General features: G+C 34.6%; 1 pseudogene; it reads left to right on the plus strand.

The window, feature by feature from the left end:
* Positions 1-6,558: 6,558 nt before the first annotated feature.
* LOC132731713 (notchless protein homolog 1-like) lies at positions 6,559-14,984 on the plus strand (annotated as a pseudogene).
* Positions 14,985-15,853: the final 869 nt, after the last annotated feature.

Consider the following 15,853-nt stretch of genomic DNA (forward strand, 5'->3'; position numbering starts at 1 on the left):
GATATCTACCGTATGTCTCTGATATGTCACTCCACAAGTTGAAAGTTTATTTTTTTAGTCTGGAGCAAGTTTCCGTTCAAGTGAATATTAATGTCCTCTATTTGCAGTGGTGGTGTTACTCAGGATACTTAAATACTAAAGTACTTTTTATGCATCTCAATATACATTATTTATATCCAAAATTCAGTGAAATACAGTTTCTAGTTGATAAGAAGCTCCCGGATATTGACATTCTTGGATTACAAGAAACCTTTCTCAGTGATGCTTTCTCTAACAATGAAATTAATTTAAAAAATTATCAACTTTTCAAGCATGATAGACAGTCAATTGGGGGAGGAATAGTTTTATATGTAAAATCAAGCTTACATTTTGAGAGTAGAACAGACCTTAATTCCAGTGATATTGAAGCAATATGGAGACAAACAAAAACCTTTTATTGTAGGATATATCTATAGGCCCCCTTCATCACTTAATTCATGGATTGAAGAAAGTATTAGAAACCTTATACGTTGAAAACAAAGAAATTATTCTCTTCAGCGATTTCAACTACAATTTTATTAATTCTATTTCAGTTAATTCAAAATGGAATAATACAATCAGTACATTCAATTTAAATCAACTTATAACACAACCTACTACAGTCACAAAAACATCCTCAACTTTCATTGACCATCTCTACACAAATCAGCCTCAAAATATAATGTAATATTAAGATCCCAATTCTTTCAATAAGTGACCATTCCCCCATTGTTTTTACCCATAAAACTAAGGAAAAAATAAAAAAAGGCCCATTACATCTTAGATATTTAAAGGTATTTAATTTTATTAGACCTTTATCTACTATTATCAATTTAAGTCTTCAAACAGGATAGTTTCCTACCAAATTAAAACAATCAAAAGTTACACTCATTTATAAAAAAGGACGAAATTCTGATAAAAATAATTACCGACCAATATCTGTACTTCCACTCATTTCTAAAATATTTGAAAAGTACGTATCTGACCATCTAAAACAATTTCTAGAAACTCATAAGTTTATTTTTAACGCCCAGTCTGGTTTCAGAACCAAGCACTCTTGTGAAACAGCATTAACAAACATAGTTGACAATTGGATAAATGCAATAAATGATGGAGAACTAGTTGGCACAATTTTTCTTGACCTAACCAAAGCATTTGACCTAGTAAACCATAAAATTCTTATTCAGAAACTGTAATATTACCATTGTTGCATTTATTATCCCCCGCCGATGGAATCGGGAGGGGGATATAGTTTTGGCGTTGTCCGTCTGTCCTTCCGTCCGTCAGATTTTCGTTTCCGGAGTAGTTCTCTGCAACTACTGGCTGGAATTCAACGAAACTTTATGGGAATCATCAATATCAAGAGGAGATGCACATATCGTCTGCTTGTTCCGGTCAGACCCTTTAACTCAGAGTTATGGCCCTTGATTAGTTATGTAGTATGCATATGTTGTAAAAATCGTTTCCGGAGTAGTTCTCTGCAACTACTGGCTGGAATTCAACAAAACTTTATGGGAACCTTCAATAACAAGAGGAGATGCGCATATCGTCAGCTGTTTCCGGTCAGACACTTTAACCCAGAGTTATGGCCCTTGATTAGTTATGCCATATGCATATGGAGTAAAAATTGTTTCCGTGCTACTTTTCTGCAACTACTGGCTGGAATTCAACAAAACTTTATGGGAATCTTCAATACCAAGAGGAGATGCGCATATCGTTGCCTTGTTCCGGTCAGACACTTTAACTCAGAGTTATGGCCCATGATTAGTTATGCAGTATGCATATAGAGAAAAAATTGTTTCTGCACTACTTTTCTGCAACTACTGGCTTGAATTCAATGAAACTTTATGGGAACCTTCAATACCAAGAGGAGATGCGCATATCGTGGCCTTGTTCCGGTCAGACACTCTAACTCAGAGTTATGGCCCTTGATTAGTTATGCAGTATCCATATAGAAAAATATTCGTTTCCTCATTACTTCTCTGCAACTACTGGCTGGAATTCAATGAAACTTTATTTGAACCTTCAATACGAAGAGGACATGCGCATATTGTCACCTTGTTCGGGTCAGACTTTTTAACTTAGAGTTATGACCCTTGATGAATTAGGCAGTATACAACCAGAGCAATACCTTATAAGTGATTTTTTCTGCGGGCTCCAAATTCTGCGGTTTTTCCAAATTTTGGCATGTTTTTATTTCTGCGGACTTTATTTCTGCGGCACATTCTTTTGACAAAAAGTGATTTAATTTCTGCGCCTCTTCTTATCAAAGTCTAAGTCACATTACTCTATTTTGTTTGCATGTACACAATTAGCATTTGTTTATCGTCATCACCACAAAGCTGTACAGTAATTACAAACAAGTATATTGTTTCCTTGCAAACAAATATAATGCGCAACAATAGAAAGGTATGCATCTTTTGATCAGCGTGAAATGACGTGTGAAAAATATATCCCAGTAATATCTTTAATTTAATACCGTAAATCAGATGACAATTAAAGTATACGACGATTATTTAGCAGTATAGAGGTTGAACTGGTTTGAATGATTTAGTGATGAACAAACCTGTAGCGTATCAGCTAACACTATATATGCTGTTGAAATATCCTTATTCTTAAGTTAGCATAATTAACAATAAGTACATCCTTACAAACAAACATAGAATACATACTTAGCAGACAGCAGTTCAACTTGAAAACCCGCTAACCGTTATAATCCGTTAGTTGTTATTAATTTAGATGAAACAGGTCATAATGCAGAACACATATATTACCAGGTTAAAAAACAGAAACATGGAAAATATTCTGCGGTTTTTAGCTCGACTTTTCTATGAAAAGGGGAGCTATCCTACTCGCCCCGGCGTCGGCGTCGGCGTTGGCGTCACACCTTGGTTAAGTTTTTCGTACCACCCCACTTTATTTCAGAAGTATTACAAGTATGGCTTTGAAACTTACCATACTTGTTCACCATCATAACCTCCATCTACAGACAAGAGTACATAACTCTGTCAAGGTTTTTGACAGAATTATGGCCCTTTTTTGACTTAGAAAGTGTATTGAGCTTGGTTAAGTTTTTTGTACCACCTCACTTTATTTCAAAACCATTGGAGGTATTGCTTTGAAACTGACCATACTTGTTTACCATCACGACCTTCATCAACAGACAAGAGGACATAACTCTGTCAAGGTTTTTGACAGAATTATGCCCCTTTTTGACTTAGAAAATACATTGAATATGGGTAAAATCCACTTATTGCCTTAACCCTTTGAGATATTGCTTTGAAACTTTTAATGCTATTTCACATCATTACCAACTGACAACATCTAAAAAAGCTTGATAAAATTTATCTATTACTTGTATTATAAGGTAACTATAATACTTTCACATACAAAGTCAAATCTATATATTATGCTGATTGTACAAAAATATACTGCTTCCTTGGCATAGATTTCTTGAAAAATTGTGTTATTATGTCATTTACCAAGGTGTTCTGAGTGACGTAAAAATACCTTATTCTCTCAAAGTGGGTTTAATACTATTAAATTTATTTAAGGCTCAACTCAGTTTTTTTTTCTTTCTTACCAGCCCTCTTTTGACTTAAACATTTCAAACTTTGCTGCAGTGTTCAAGGGTATCACACAATTCAGTAAAATAATTCTTCACTAAATATCTTAATGCTCATGGCCATTGTTCACTTTAAAAATACAGAGATTCTTGTATTGCCTTTTACTGCAAAAACTTTTTTTATTGGCAAGCAATAAAAAAGTCGAGCGCGCTGTCTTACGGACAGCTCTTGTTATTTCTGCGGTGCTGACATTGACCGCAGAAAACGCAGAAATAAAGTCACCACAGAAAAAAACACTTATACGGTAATCGTTTCCGTGCTACTTCTCTGTAACTACTGGCTGGAATTCAATGAAACTTATGGGATACTAAGAGGAGATGTGCATATAGTCACCTTGTTCCGGTCAGATACTTATAACTCAGATTTATGGCCCATGAATAGTTATGTAGCATGCATACATCTCATTGGCATTTTCAGATATTACTATTTAACACAAAGTTATGGCTCTGTTATTTCCCTGAATATTCAGGTTCAAACAATATTACTGTTTATTTAGTGTTCATTACAGTCAACCTTGTATTAAAAGGCCACCATATTGAATTATTCTTAACTGATTCAAAGATTTTGTTAGCTCACCTGAAGACAATGTCCTCAAGGTGTGCTTTTGTGATGGCCCATTGTCCATCGTCCATCTGTGCTTCCTTCAGTAGTCCATGTGTGCGTCAACAGTTTCTTTAAACAACTTCTCCTCTTAAACCACTTGGCCGAATTTGTTGAAACTAAAAAATTGCAGGGATGTTTCTTGCTTGAAGCTCTACCAAAGTTGTTCAAAGAATTAAATTCCATAAAGAATTCTGGTTGTCATGGCAACCAAAAGATTATTTTACAAAAAATCTTCTTGTAAAACAACGAAACAGTTAAAGCTTAGATATTTGGCATGAAACATCTTCTAGTGGTCTCTACCAAGTTTGTGGAAATAAAAACCCTAGGGTCAAAATTGGCCCGGCTCCAGGGGTCATTGATTTCCCTTTTATGTTATAATAAAAACTTAAAAAATACTCTTGTGAGAATCCAAAAGAGGTAGAGGTTAGATATTTGTCATGAAACATCTTCTAGTGTATGTCTACCATGTTTGTTGAAATAAAGCCCCCAGGGTCAAAATTGGCTCCAACCCAGGGGATAAAGGTAGACAGTTCAATCCCCAGCCAGGTCAAATGTTTGGTTTCCTTCTCTTTTACCGTCATCCTTTTATTAGGTCACCTCTCACAGTGACTGATAAAATGGCTGCCAGATCTAAAATTAGAAAACAACATCTGAACAACATCTCAGCACTGGTTCAATTTTGAAATAATTGTACACCAAAATTTTCTTGGTGACAGTGTACAAAAATTGTTCAAATTAAGCTGTCCCTAGTTAAATTGTGCTTCTGGGGTGAAAAGAGACTCCACTTTTACTTATTTAGTATTTTTAGAGTTATTGCCCTTGATTTAGTAAAAATTTGCAATTTTCAACTTGTGTCGCACGTCACTCAAAAAGTATTTGACCTAGAGTCATGAAACTTTACAGGATTGTTGATCAGCATGTGTAGTTGTGCACCTGGGTATTTTCGTGTGGATTTATGTAGTATTTTTAGAGTTATTGCCCTTGACTAAGTAAAATTTTGCAATTTGCAACTTTTGTAGCTTTGTAACTCAAAAAGGATTTGGCCTAGGGTCATGAAACTTTACAGGAATGTTGATCTGCATGTGAAGTTGTGCACCTGAGTATTTTTGTCAATGACTTAGAAATTTTTTTGCAATTTTCAGCTTGTGTCACATGTAACTCAAAAAGGATTTGACAAAGGGTCATTAAACCTTACTGGAAGGTTGCTCAGCATATGTAGTTGTGCACCTTGGGTTTTGCTTGTGGATTTTTCCAGTATTTGTAGAGTTATTTCCCTTGACTTAGTACAAACCCTTTTATTATGTTTTGTTATTTGTTCCTTGTGTGCTTGTGTAAGAATCAACATACTTTACAGGAATAATGATCAGCATCACTAAGTTACAGTAATAATGATCAACATCACTGTGAAGCTATGCACCTGGGACTTTGCATGCAGATTTTTTTACAGTTTTGTTAGAGTTACTGCCCTTGACTTACAGTAGTATAAATTTGCAATTTTCAACTTGTTCATGCATAGCTCAAAAAGTATTTGACTTGTAGGCCTGAAAGTTTACAAGAATGTTGGTCAGCATGTGTACTTATGCACCTTTGGGTTTGCTTGTGGATTTATTTAGTATTTGTAAAGTTCTTGCCCTTTACTTAGTAAAAGATTTTTAGTTTTCAACTTGTGGCACATGTAGTCCAAAAAATATTTAACCTAGAGTTATAAGAACAGTTGAGTGGGGGGCACCAGTGTCCTATGGACACATTTTTAGTTAAACGTCTTCATTTCTTCAAATTCTCATTTCATAATTATATGAAAGGTTTATAAATTTAGCATTAATATTTCCAGAATTATCTACTCCTTAAAGCATGCATTTTTGTGCCCACACTGTAGGGGGGCATTTAGATTTACCCTTGTCCGTCCATCTGTCTGTTCTCATTTTGTATTGCATGAAGCTCAAAAATTTTGGACTTAAAGTCTTGAAACTTTACAGGAATGTTGCTCAGCATGTGAAGTTGTGCACCTGGGGTTTCCCTTGTGGATTTATTCTGTTTTGTAAGAGTTATTGCCCTCGACTTAGTGAACATTTGCAATTTTTAACTTGTGTTGCTTGTAGCTCAAAAAGTATTTGATTTAGGTTCATGAAACCTTACAGGAATGTTAATTAGCATGTGAAGTTGTGCAACTGGGATTTTGCTTGATGATTTTATCTGTTTTCTCAGAGTAATTGCCCTTGACTGTGAAAATTTTCAATTTTCAATTAGTGTCGTGTGTACCTCAAAAAGTATTTAACCTACAGTTATAAATTTAACAGAAATGTTCATCAGCATGAGTAGTTGTGTACCTGGGGTTTTGTTTGTGGATTTATCCAGTATTTCTAGAGTTCTTGCCCTAAACTTAGTAAAAACAGTTCCATTATGTTGTATATTTGTTCTATGAATGCTTGAGTTAGAATCAACCAACTTTACAGGAATAATGATCAATATAGCTGTGAAGCTCTGCACCTGGGGTTTTGTTTGTGAATTTTATTTTTACTTTTGTTAGTTATTGCCGTTGTAGTATAAATTTTCAATTTTCAACTTGTTTATACATAGCTTATTAAGTATTTGACCTGTAGGCCTAAAAGTTTACAAGATTGTTGGTCAGCATGTGTACTTACGCACCTTCGGGTTTGCTTGTGGTTTTATTCAGAATTTGTAAAGTTATTGCCCTTTACTAAGTAAAAGATTTTAAGTTTTCAACTGGTGACACATGTAGCCCAAACAATATTTGACCTAGAGTAATAAGATTGACAAAACAGTCGAGTGTGAGGGCACCCATGTCTTATGGACACATTTCTATTTTTGTTTTTGAATTTCAGGAAGAAAAAGTTCCGTATTCATTCTTTGTCAATGACAAAGAGATCACAGAAAGTCTTGACAACACCCTTGATGAAAAGACACTAGAAGGTTCAGAGCAAGTATTAGATATTATATACCAGCCGCAGGCAGTGTTTAAGGTTCGAGCTGTCACAAGATGTACCAGTTCAATACCAGGTCATGCGGAGGCTGTAATAGCAGCACAGTTCAGTCCAGATGGAAGGTGAGCTTGTACTGATTATTTAACCCTTAACCTGCTGAATTTCTTAAATGGACTTTCCCAATTTTCATTTTGGAACAGTCCATTATCAAGTTATACTGGTGGCAAAGACAATTCACATCCGCCTTTAGAAGGTTAAAGGTTAAAGACTAAATTACCATAACTGTTTTAATTGTCAAAAATGCCAATGATACAAAAGTAACTTTTTGGAAACTGTAACAGGACATTGAAAATAATGAATTCTTGAAAATTAGAATTATTACTGTTTTTTGGGCATAATAGGCCTTTAATGTCAGTGATATTTTTATCTCACTTTTAGCAAAGCATTTTTATCTCCCTTAATATCAGTCATATTTTTAGCTTGACTATTCAGAGAATAGTGGCCTAATGAACTCATCCAAGCATCAATGTAATGCTTTGATTTAAGTCTTTTTTTGTGCAACTTTTTGTACAAGATATTTTTTCAACCACCAAAGATTTCTGCTTCTTATTTCCAATGCTGATAAGTTATTATTAACATTCACAGTACCAAATACTGATCATCTATATTTGATTGATTGATTGATTTTACTTTTTCCAGATATCTGGCAAGTGGTTCAGGGGATACAACTGTAAGATTTTGGGATGTAAATACAGAAACCCCGCAGTATACTTGTAAAGGACATAAACACTGGATATTGGCAATAGCTTGGTCACCAGATGGTAAAAAATTGGCCTCAGGATGTAAAAATAGCCAGGTATTATGCTGAGTATAAGTAATATTTTTGCCTGCTTCAAAGACATGGTAGTACATTTCATTACATTACATGACTGTATATTTCATTGTCCATTTCAGTCAGTTGTCTGGTTTGTAGATACATACATGTAGACCATAATGATAAATGTCAGATAAATTACAGACATTTACAGACATTAAATTTGGAATGTTGATCAAATTAAATAACACCTGTAGATTTTAGGTTAGAATGCCAAAGGTCACCAGAAAGGCTTTTACAATTAATAACCAGAGATTTGGTAGTTACGTTGGTCATGACTTGGAGATGATTACTAAACAATCAGAGAAAGGCCTTCTTAGCTTAGAGGTTTACTGAGAAAAGCCTGTCATATGTAAAGAATATGGCAATGTACTCAACTCCGATTTTGTTAAGAGGATGATTATGATCTACGAATCTTGATGTCTGTCGGTCAAAGCTACCAAAGCTACCACAAATAGCTTGTTCAAAAATTAAATAGTCAACACTTTTATAAAAAGTCCCCAAATTTGCTTTGCAAGTTTGTTAAAACTTGTAGTGTTGTTATTTCTTTCTGGTCCTTCAGGATCATTGGTTCCAGCACATTAGTGTTGACAATTTAGTACTGTTCAAACTGGTGCAATTGACATGAGGGATGTTGCACTTTTTCATTATCCCTCATGTACAGACTCAATTAAACAGAGTCTGCAATTTAAATGTAATTTTGTTGTGATAAATGCTTCTGAGGGATCACCCTTTTTGACTTGAACCACAAGAAACAGCCTAAAAATCTTCAGAAGTACATGAAGGTAGGTCTTTTACTATCTAATGTCTAGTGAAAATCAGAGCTTTGGCAGAACTGGTTAGGACAAAGGGTGAGTCTTCAGCTTAAAATACGTGTGAATTAGTGAAAAATGTTACTTGTGCTACTTATGATTTAAACTTTATTATCCCACGCCGAAAATTCGGCGGGGGATATAGAAATAGTCTCCGTCCGTCCGTCCCTGCGACCTTCCGTCCGACATTTTTGTCCGAAGCATATCTCTAAAAGTATTTGAGTAATCAACTTTAAACTTCATAGGTGGATAGACCTCATTGAGGAGGAGTGCAGTGCACAAGAATGATAACTCTACCCTGCATAATTTTTGAGTTATTGCCCTTTGTTATTTTTCAAAATTGATTTTTGTCCAGAGCATAACTCCAAAAGCCTATGAGATATCAACATGAAACTTCATAGGTGCATAGATCTCACTCAAGAGGTGTGCAGTGCACAAGAATGATAACTCTACCTTTCATAATTTTTTAGTTATTGCCCTTTGTTATTTTTCATACTTAATTTTTCACCTGAGTGGAGCATAACTCAAAAAGTGTTTGACATATCAACATGAAATGTCATAGGTGGATAGATCTTATTGAGGAGGAATGTTGTGCACAAGAATGGTAACTCTTCCCTTTACAATTTTTGAGTTATTGCCCTTTGTTCTTCTTCATGCTATTTTGTCCAGAGCTTATCTCAAAAAGTATTTGAGGTATCAACTTGAAACTTCATAGGTGGATGGATCTCATTGAGGAGGAGTGCAGTGCACAAGAATGATAACTCTACCCTGCATAATTGTTTAGTTATTGCCCTTTTTTATTTTTCAAAATTAATTTTTGTCCAGAGCAGAACTCAAAAGGCCTTTGAGATATCATTATGAAACTTCATAGGTGCATAGATCTAACTCAGGAGGTGTGCTGTGCACAAGAATGATAACTTTACCCTTTATAATTTTTGAGTTATTGCCCTTTGTTATTTTTCATACTTAATTTTTCATTTCAATTTTTTAGCTCATCTGTCACAAAGTGACAGGGTGAGCTTTTGTGATCACTTTTCGTCCGGCGTCTGTCCGTCCGTCGTCCGTCCGTAAACTTTTGCTTCAAATGACATCTCCTCATAAACCACTAAGCCAATTTCATCCAAACTTCACAGGAATGTTCCTTTGGTGGTCACCTTTAAAAATTGTTCAAAGAATTTAATTCCATGCAAAAAAAACTTTAAATATCTTCTTTTAAAAAAACCAAAGAGCTAGAGCTTAGATATTTGGCATGAAACATCTTCTAGTAAGTGTCTACCAAGTTTGTTCAAATAAAAGCCCTGGGGTCAAAATTGGCCTCGCCCCAGGGGGTCATTGATTTTCCCTATATACATATAGTAAAAACTTAAAAATTCTTCTTTTAAAGAACCCATGGAGCTAGAGCTAAGATATTTAGCATGAAACATCATCTAGTAAGTGTTTACCAAGTTTGTTCAAATAAAAGCCCTGGGGTCAAAATTGGCCCGGCCCCAGGGGGTCATTGATTTTCCCTATATGCATATAGTAAAAAAAAATAGATCTTCTTTTAAAGAACCCATAGAGCTAGAGCTAAGATATCTAGCATGAAACATCTTCTAATAAGTGTCTACCAAGTTTGTTCAAATAAAAGCTCTTGGGTCAAAATTGGCCCCGCCCCAGGGGGGTCATTGATTTTCCCTGTATGCATATAGTAAAAACTTAAAAAATCTTCTTTTTAAGAACCCAAAGAGCTAGAGCTAAGATATTTAGCATGAAACATGTTCTAATGGGTGTCTACAAAGTTTGTTCAAATGAAAGCCCTGGGGTCAAAATTGGCCCGGCCCCAGGGGGTCATTGATTTTCCTTATATGTGTATAGCAAAAACTTAAAAAATCTTCTTTGAAAAAACCCAAATAACTAGAGTTTAGATATTAAGCATGAAACCTCTTCTAGTGAGTGTCTACAAAGTTTGTTCAAATAAAAGCCCACGGGTCAAAATTGGCCCCGCCCTGGGGGTCATTGATTTTCCTTATATGTGTATAGCAAAAACTTAAAAGTCTTCTTTAAAATTGGCCCTGCCAAAGGAGGGGGGGGGGGTTCATTGTTTTTCATTATATGTGTGTAGTAAAAACTTAACATCATGAAACATCTTCTAATGAGTGTCTTCCAAGTTTGTTCAAATAAAAGCCCTGGGAACTAGCCCCGCTCCGGGGGCCTAAATACAGGTGAGCGACCTCAGGGCCATCATGGCCCTCTTGTTTCTCAAAAAGTATTTGAGGTATCAACTTGAAACTTCATAGGTGGATAGATTTTACTGAGGAGGGATGCATCACACAAGAATGATAACCTACCCTGCATTATTTTTCAGTTATTGCCCTTTGTTATTTTCAGCCATCAGTATCCACATAGGTTTCAAATCTGTAATTACTATAGCCATCAGTTTTCATTACCAAATGACCTCTTAAAATGGAATTATTCTGCTGTACTACATATACATTCTTCCAATGAGCAAACACATTCGGCGGGGGATGGCCATGTTGACATGGCTCTTGTTTATTTATTTAGAATTAGTTCTTAACAGCTGTTTTTTTGTTTGGTTGCAGGTTTGTGTATGGGATCCAGCCACAGGAAAACAGATAGGAAAAACTTTATCACTTCATAAACAGTGGATTACATGGTTGGCGTGGAAACCATTACATCTGTAAGTTGCATATGAGGCTTGTCTGTGTAGATTTTTCATTGTTACTGAAAATAAAATTCTCTCTTGATTTATTAAGAGATCTCCATATAAGTTATAGAATAAGTTATAGAAGTTTCTTTACTTGAATCACTCAACATTTAATATTGTAAAGGTACAATTATTTGAAGCAAAATTCCTGATTTTCAGGATAAAAGACCTCATTTTCTTTAAAAAAAAAAAGAAGAAAAACTCAGGGTTTTCAGAATTTTTAACACTTTGAATTTCTAACCATTACAATGGACATTGAAATCTGTTGTGCTATGATTATCCGACTAGCATTTTGGAAGGTCTGATTTTCTTTTTGATTAATCAGATACACTTAAGTTTAGAATATTTTATTTCATAAGGTAAATGAACATAAAATTTACATGTACATTGTATTGTCAAAATTGAAACAAAATTAGTACAAAATCTATATACATTGTATGAATAAAAATACCCATAATATATATGTAAGCAAAACCCTAACAAATTGGTATAGAATTGATATATATACAGTGCATATAGACACAAGAGCTAACATAGAAAATAGAGACACCATGTTTAATGTAGATTTATGAAGAATATGACAAGGGGAACAAATCTTTAGGAAATCTTATCCATTATTAACAATAATGTCTTCTTTTCTATGGTTATCATCAGCATCATGTTAAACACCATTTAATCATGTCTTAATTAATATCTGATTAATCAGTTCATGAATAGAAAACTATGAAGGTACACTATGTAAATAACTTACCCTGTATATTTCAGAGATCCAGAATGCAGATTTTTAGCAAGCTCTTCAAAGGTATGAAACTAAAATTTATTATTATGTAGAGCTTACATGGCTTTAAAACTGATAAATGAGCCGCGTCACGACAAAACCAACATAGTGCATCTGCGATCCAGACCAGCCTGCGCATCCGGGCAGTCTGATCAAGCTCCATGCTGTTCGCTTACAAACCCTATAACAAGTAGAAAAACTGATAGCGAACAGCATGGTTCCTGATCAGGCTGGTCTGGATCCATGCTGGTCACAAATGCATTACGTTGGTTTTGTCATGACGCGGCTCAAATTATTACACATTCTAAGTTTATACATTAATCCTGAGAAAGTTATCCAGCAAGCTAACAGAATGTTGGTAGTTCTACTCGGCAGCCGGATTGTGCGTGAAATGATGTACAGAAGTGCACCAGAGGTCCTCCTCCACCAGTAAAGCTGGAATGTCGCCATATGACCTATACTGTATTGGTGCAACATTATACCCAATTATAAAAAGAAAAAAATTAAACCTGTTCAATTATCATTAGAAAGAATGCTTAATTAAACCTTCAATGTCCAGCAAGGTTTCTTTAAGTTGGAAGTTCTTGAGGTGTGCAGTGTATCACAACGGCTGTAATTTTTTCTGCCACCATATTGCAAGATTGAGGTGAAAATGGGCCAATATAAGTAGCAAGTTTGTCCTTTATCCTGTCTCATTGTACTTGCTGCTTCTACATGGCATCTAAATGTATTGATAATTACATGTCTTATATTAGGATACCTTGACCACCGTACATGTATGCAATTTGAACTCGATGGGACAAGGATATTTAAGTTAAACAAAAAGATTTTCCTGTGAGCGGTTTCAATTTCTTGACTGACATTTTAGATTTTTGGTAAATAGTTATTAGCCAAGTGTAAAACTGAAGGTTAAGGGACCTTAGAACTGGTCTCAAAGTTAAACAACTTTTTTCCGGATCTCAGGTTTTTCATTGGTTAGTGTACATTCTTCTTGGAGATTTCTGACCAATCAAATAATGTAAGATCTAAGTTTGAGCTTTGAAGGATTTCTTTATAAACCTCTGAGCCTGCTTTGTTTGTGAAAACAGTATCTAAATGAAAATGTTAAAGTAGTCTACCTTTTATATTTTATATTCCTGGTATGAAATAATACATACAAAATATCGTTCATATTCTTTTTATCACATGACGCATTTCGACCAATCACAATCAGGATATTTATAGAATGATAAATTAATATATGATCATTTATGTTATATTTATATTTTACAATATTTCAGGATGCGACAGTTCGGATATGGGACACAGTGTTGTCACAGTGTACAGTTTTGTATATCGGGACATTTACAATGGTGTGACGTGCGTGAAATGGGGCGGGGACAGACCTGGTTTGTACACAGCTTCACAAGATAGAAACTATTAAAAGTCTGGAAAAGTGATGTAAGTTTTGTGCAGATTTATGAAATTAAGATATTTTTTAAAAAGGTTGAAAATTTATTCTATAAATGTAGGTTTAATGGAGTGAAAAGTGCTGGAAATGATGTACTGATGGGAATCCAAGAAGTTCTCTGCTAGTAAAACTAAAAAAAAACTGTATGATATTAATTAACCACTTTCAATATCTTTCACCTACAGTAATTAGGGGCACCTAGTGGCTGAAAAGGGTTGCCTTTAAGGTTGATCGTAAAGAGGCGACTAAATGGGTTTCAAATTACTGGAGTCTATGAAATCTCTTAGTTCCAGCAGGTGAGGTGGTTTTTGACCCGTGGTGTTGCTTTAAGTTTGTAACATCCAAGGATAGCTAAAATCTTCTTTCATATTTTTTGGCGCCATATGACCTGAATTGTGTTGGTGCTTCACAAAACCATTCCAAACAAACAAACAAAACTAATTAAGGTAATAATTATATACATGTATCTAAATAGCAAATATAATTCTGTAAAAATCACCGTTTTGCAGAGGGGCAGTGTTAATCCCAGAATAAACTGTTAAGAATGTGAATAATGCATATTTAAATATAAAACAGAATCAACATTAAAATATTATAATTACTATCTTATACACGTTAATTGATTTAGGGAATGTTATGTCGGACATTACAAGGTCATGGTCACTGGGTAAACATTCTAGCACTGAGCACAGATTATGTAATGCGAACAGGTGCTTTTGATCCAAGGGATGATGAGCAGGTGTATGGAGAACAGACATTATCAAGTAAGTTTTATTTTATTTTTTATAATGTAATGTCATATACATGTACTGGTAAAAAAAAACAAAAAACAAACGTTTGTTAGCCTAGTTGAAATATGAATTTTTTTATTTTTATAAAATACCATGGTTTAAACATATTTATTTAAGTTCGATTGGCAAACAAGTTATGACAGCATATATTTATCACTTTCGAGTCCACTTCCTGGAACCAGCCAGTACTGGTGTAATATGAGGAAACATGGTCTTGACCAGATTAGGGCTCGAACCCAGGATTGCTGGGTTGAGAGGCAGTCACCCTTACCATTAGACCACCGCTGCCCTTATAAATAGCCATGTTTGTGATAAAAGCTTGAGGGTCATTAGAGGCACTCTTGAGACCACTTTCTGGCCCTGACTTGTATTTGTGTCAAATGAGTAATATACAGTACAGATATCGAGGAATATGCAAATTCCTGCGAGTATCGAGTAATCTCAAAAAGCGTGACTCCGTGTGGATTATAAATTTCTCGGGCGAAAAAGAGTGACTCCGAGACAAAAACGAGTGACAATTTTGTCCGCGAGACTCCGCGAATCTCCGAGTCAAAAAGAGTGACTCCAAGTTAAAAATATTATTTTCTGACATGTTATGCCGTATATCTGAAATTCTTAAATTGATAGTTATAATTAATAATTGAATAAATAAGAATTCCCACTTACGATAAATAATAAAAAAAATCTGTTGGTTTGTTTGCCAAACACGTAAAACGAAAAGGTAGAATGTACTTGCAATGTATCAAAAATACAAAATAAAGAATAACCGAGAATTAAAAAGTCTCGGTAATTATCGATGTGATTTTATTGTTTTTTAAAATATTTTTAGTTGGTCATGTTCTTTTTGAAAATTCATTTTACATTGTTAACTAACGATGATAATAACTACATAACAAAGGTTTAAAAAAAAGGCATTGTTTGTAGTAACTGAGTGGAATAACGTCTGTTATGTTTGAGTAAAAGCCACAATGCCACTCCCGTAATTAATTATTCACAAGAATTTCTGTGTCATGCAACAATTCGCAGTTTGCAAAACAGAAAGAAAGGAACACAATAATGAGAAAATAATGCCAGTTCCCATTTTTTTGAGAAACTTTGAGAACATTGAGTAATGCTCAAACCCAGCCTACTTAATTCGGCTTTCGTAACGATTGTCATCATATTTTGTCTGATACTGTTTGAATTACAATCTGAACCTTTAAAAATTATATTCTTTGGAAAATTAAAATAAAATAAGTGGCCGAAGTTTAATTTC

This window comes from Ruditapes philippinarum, unplaced genomic scaffold (assembly GCF_026571515.1).
Source record: "Ruditapes philippinarum isolate M1 unplaced genomic scaffold, ASM2657151v2 ctg6340_1_1_1_1, whole genome shotgun sequence".
Taxonomy (NCBI): domain Eukaryota; kingdom Metazoa; phylum Mollusca; class Bivalvia; order Venerida; family Veneridae; genus Ruditapes; species Ruditapes philippinarum.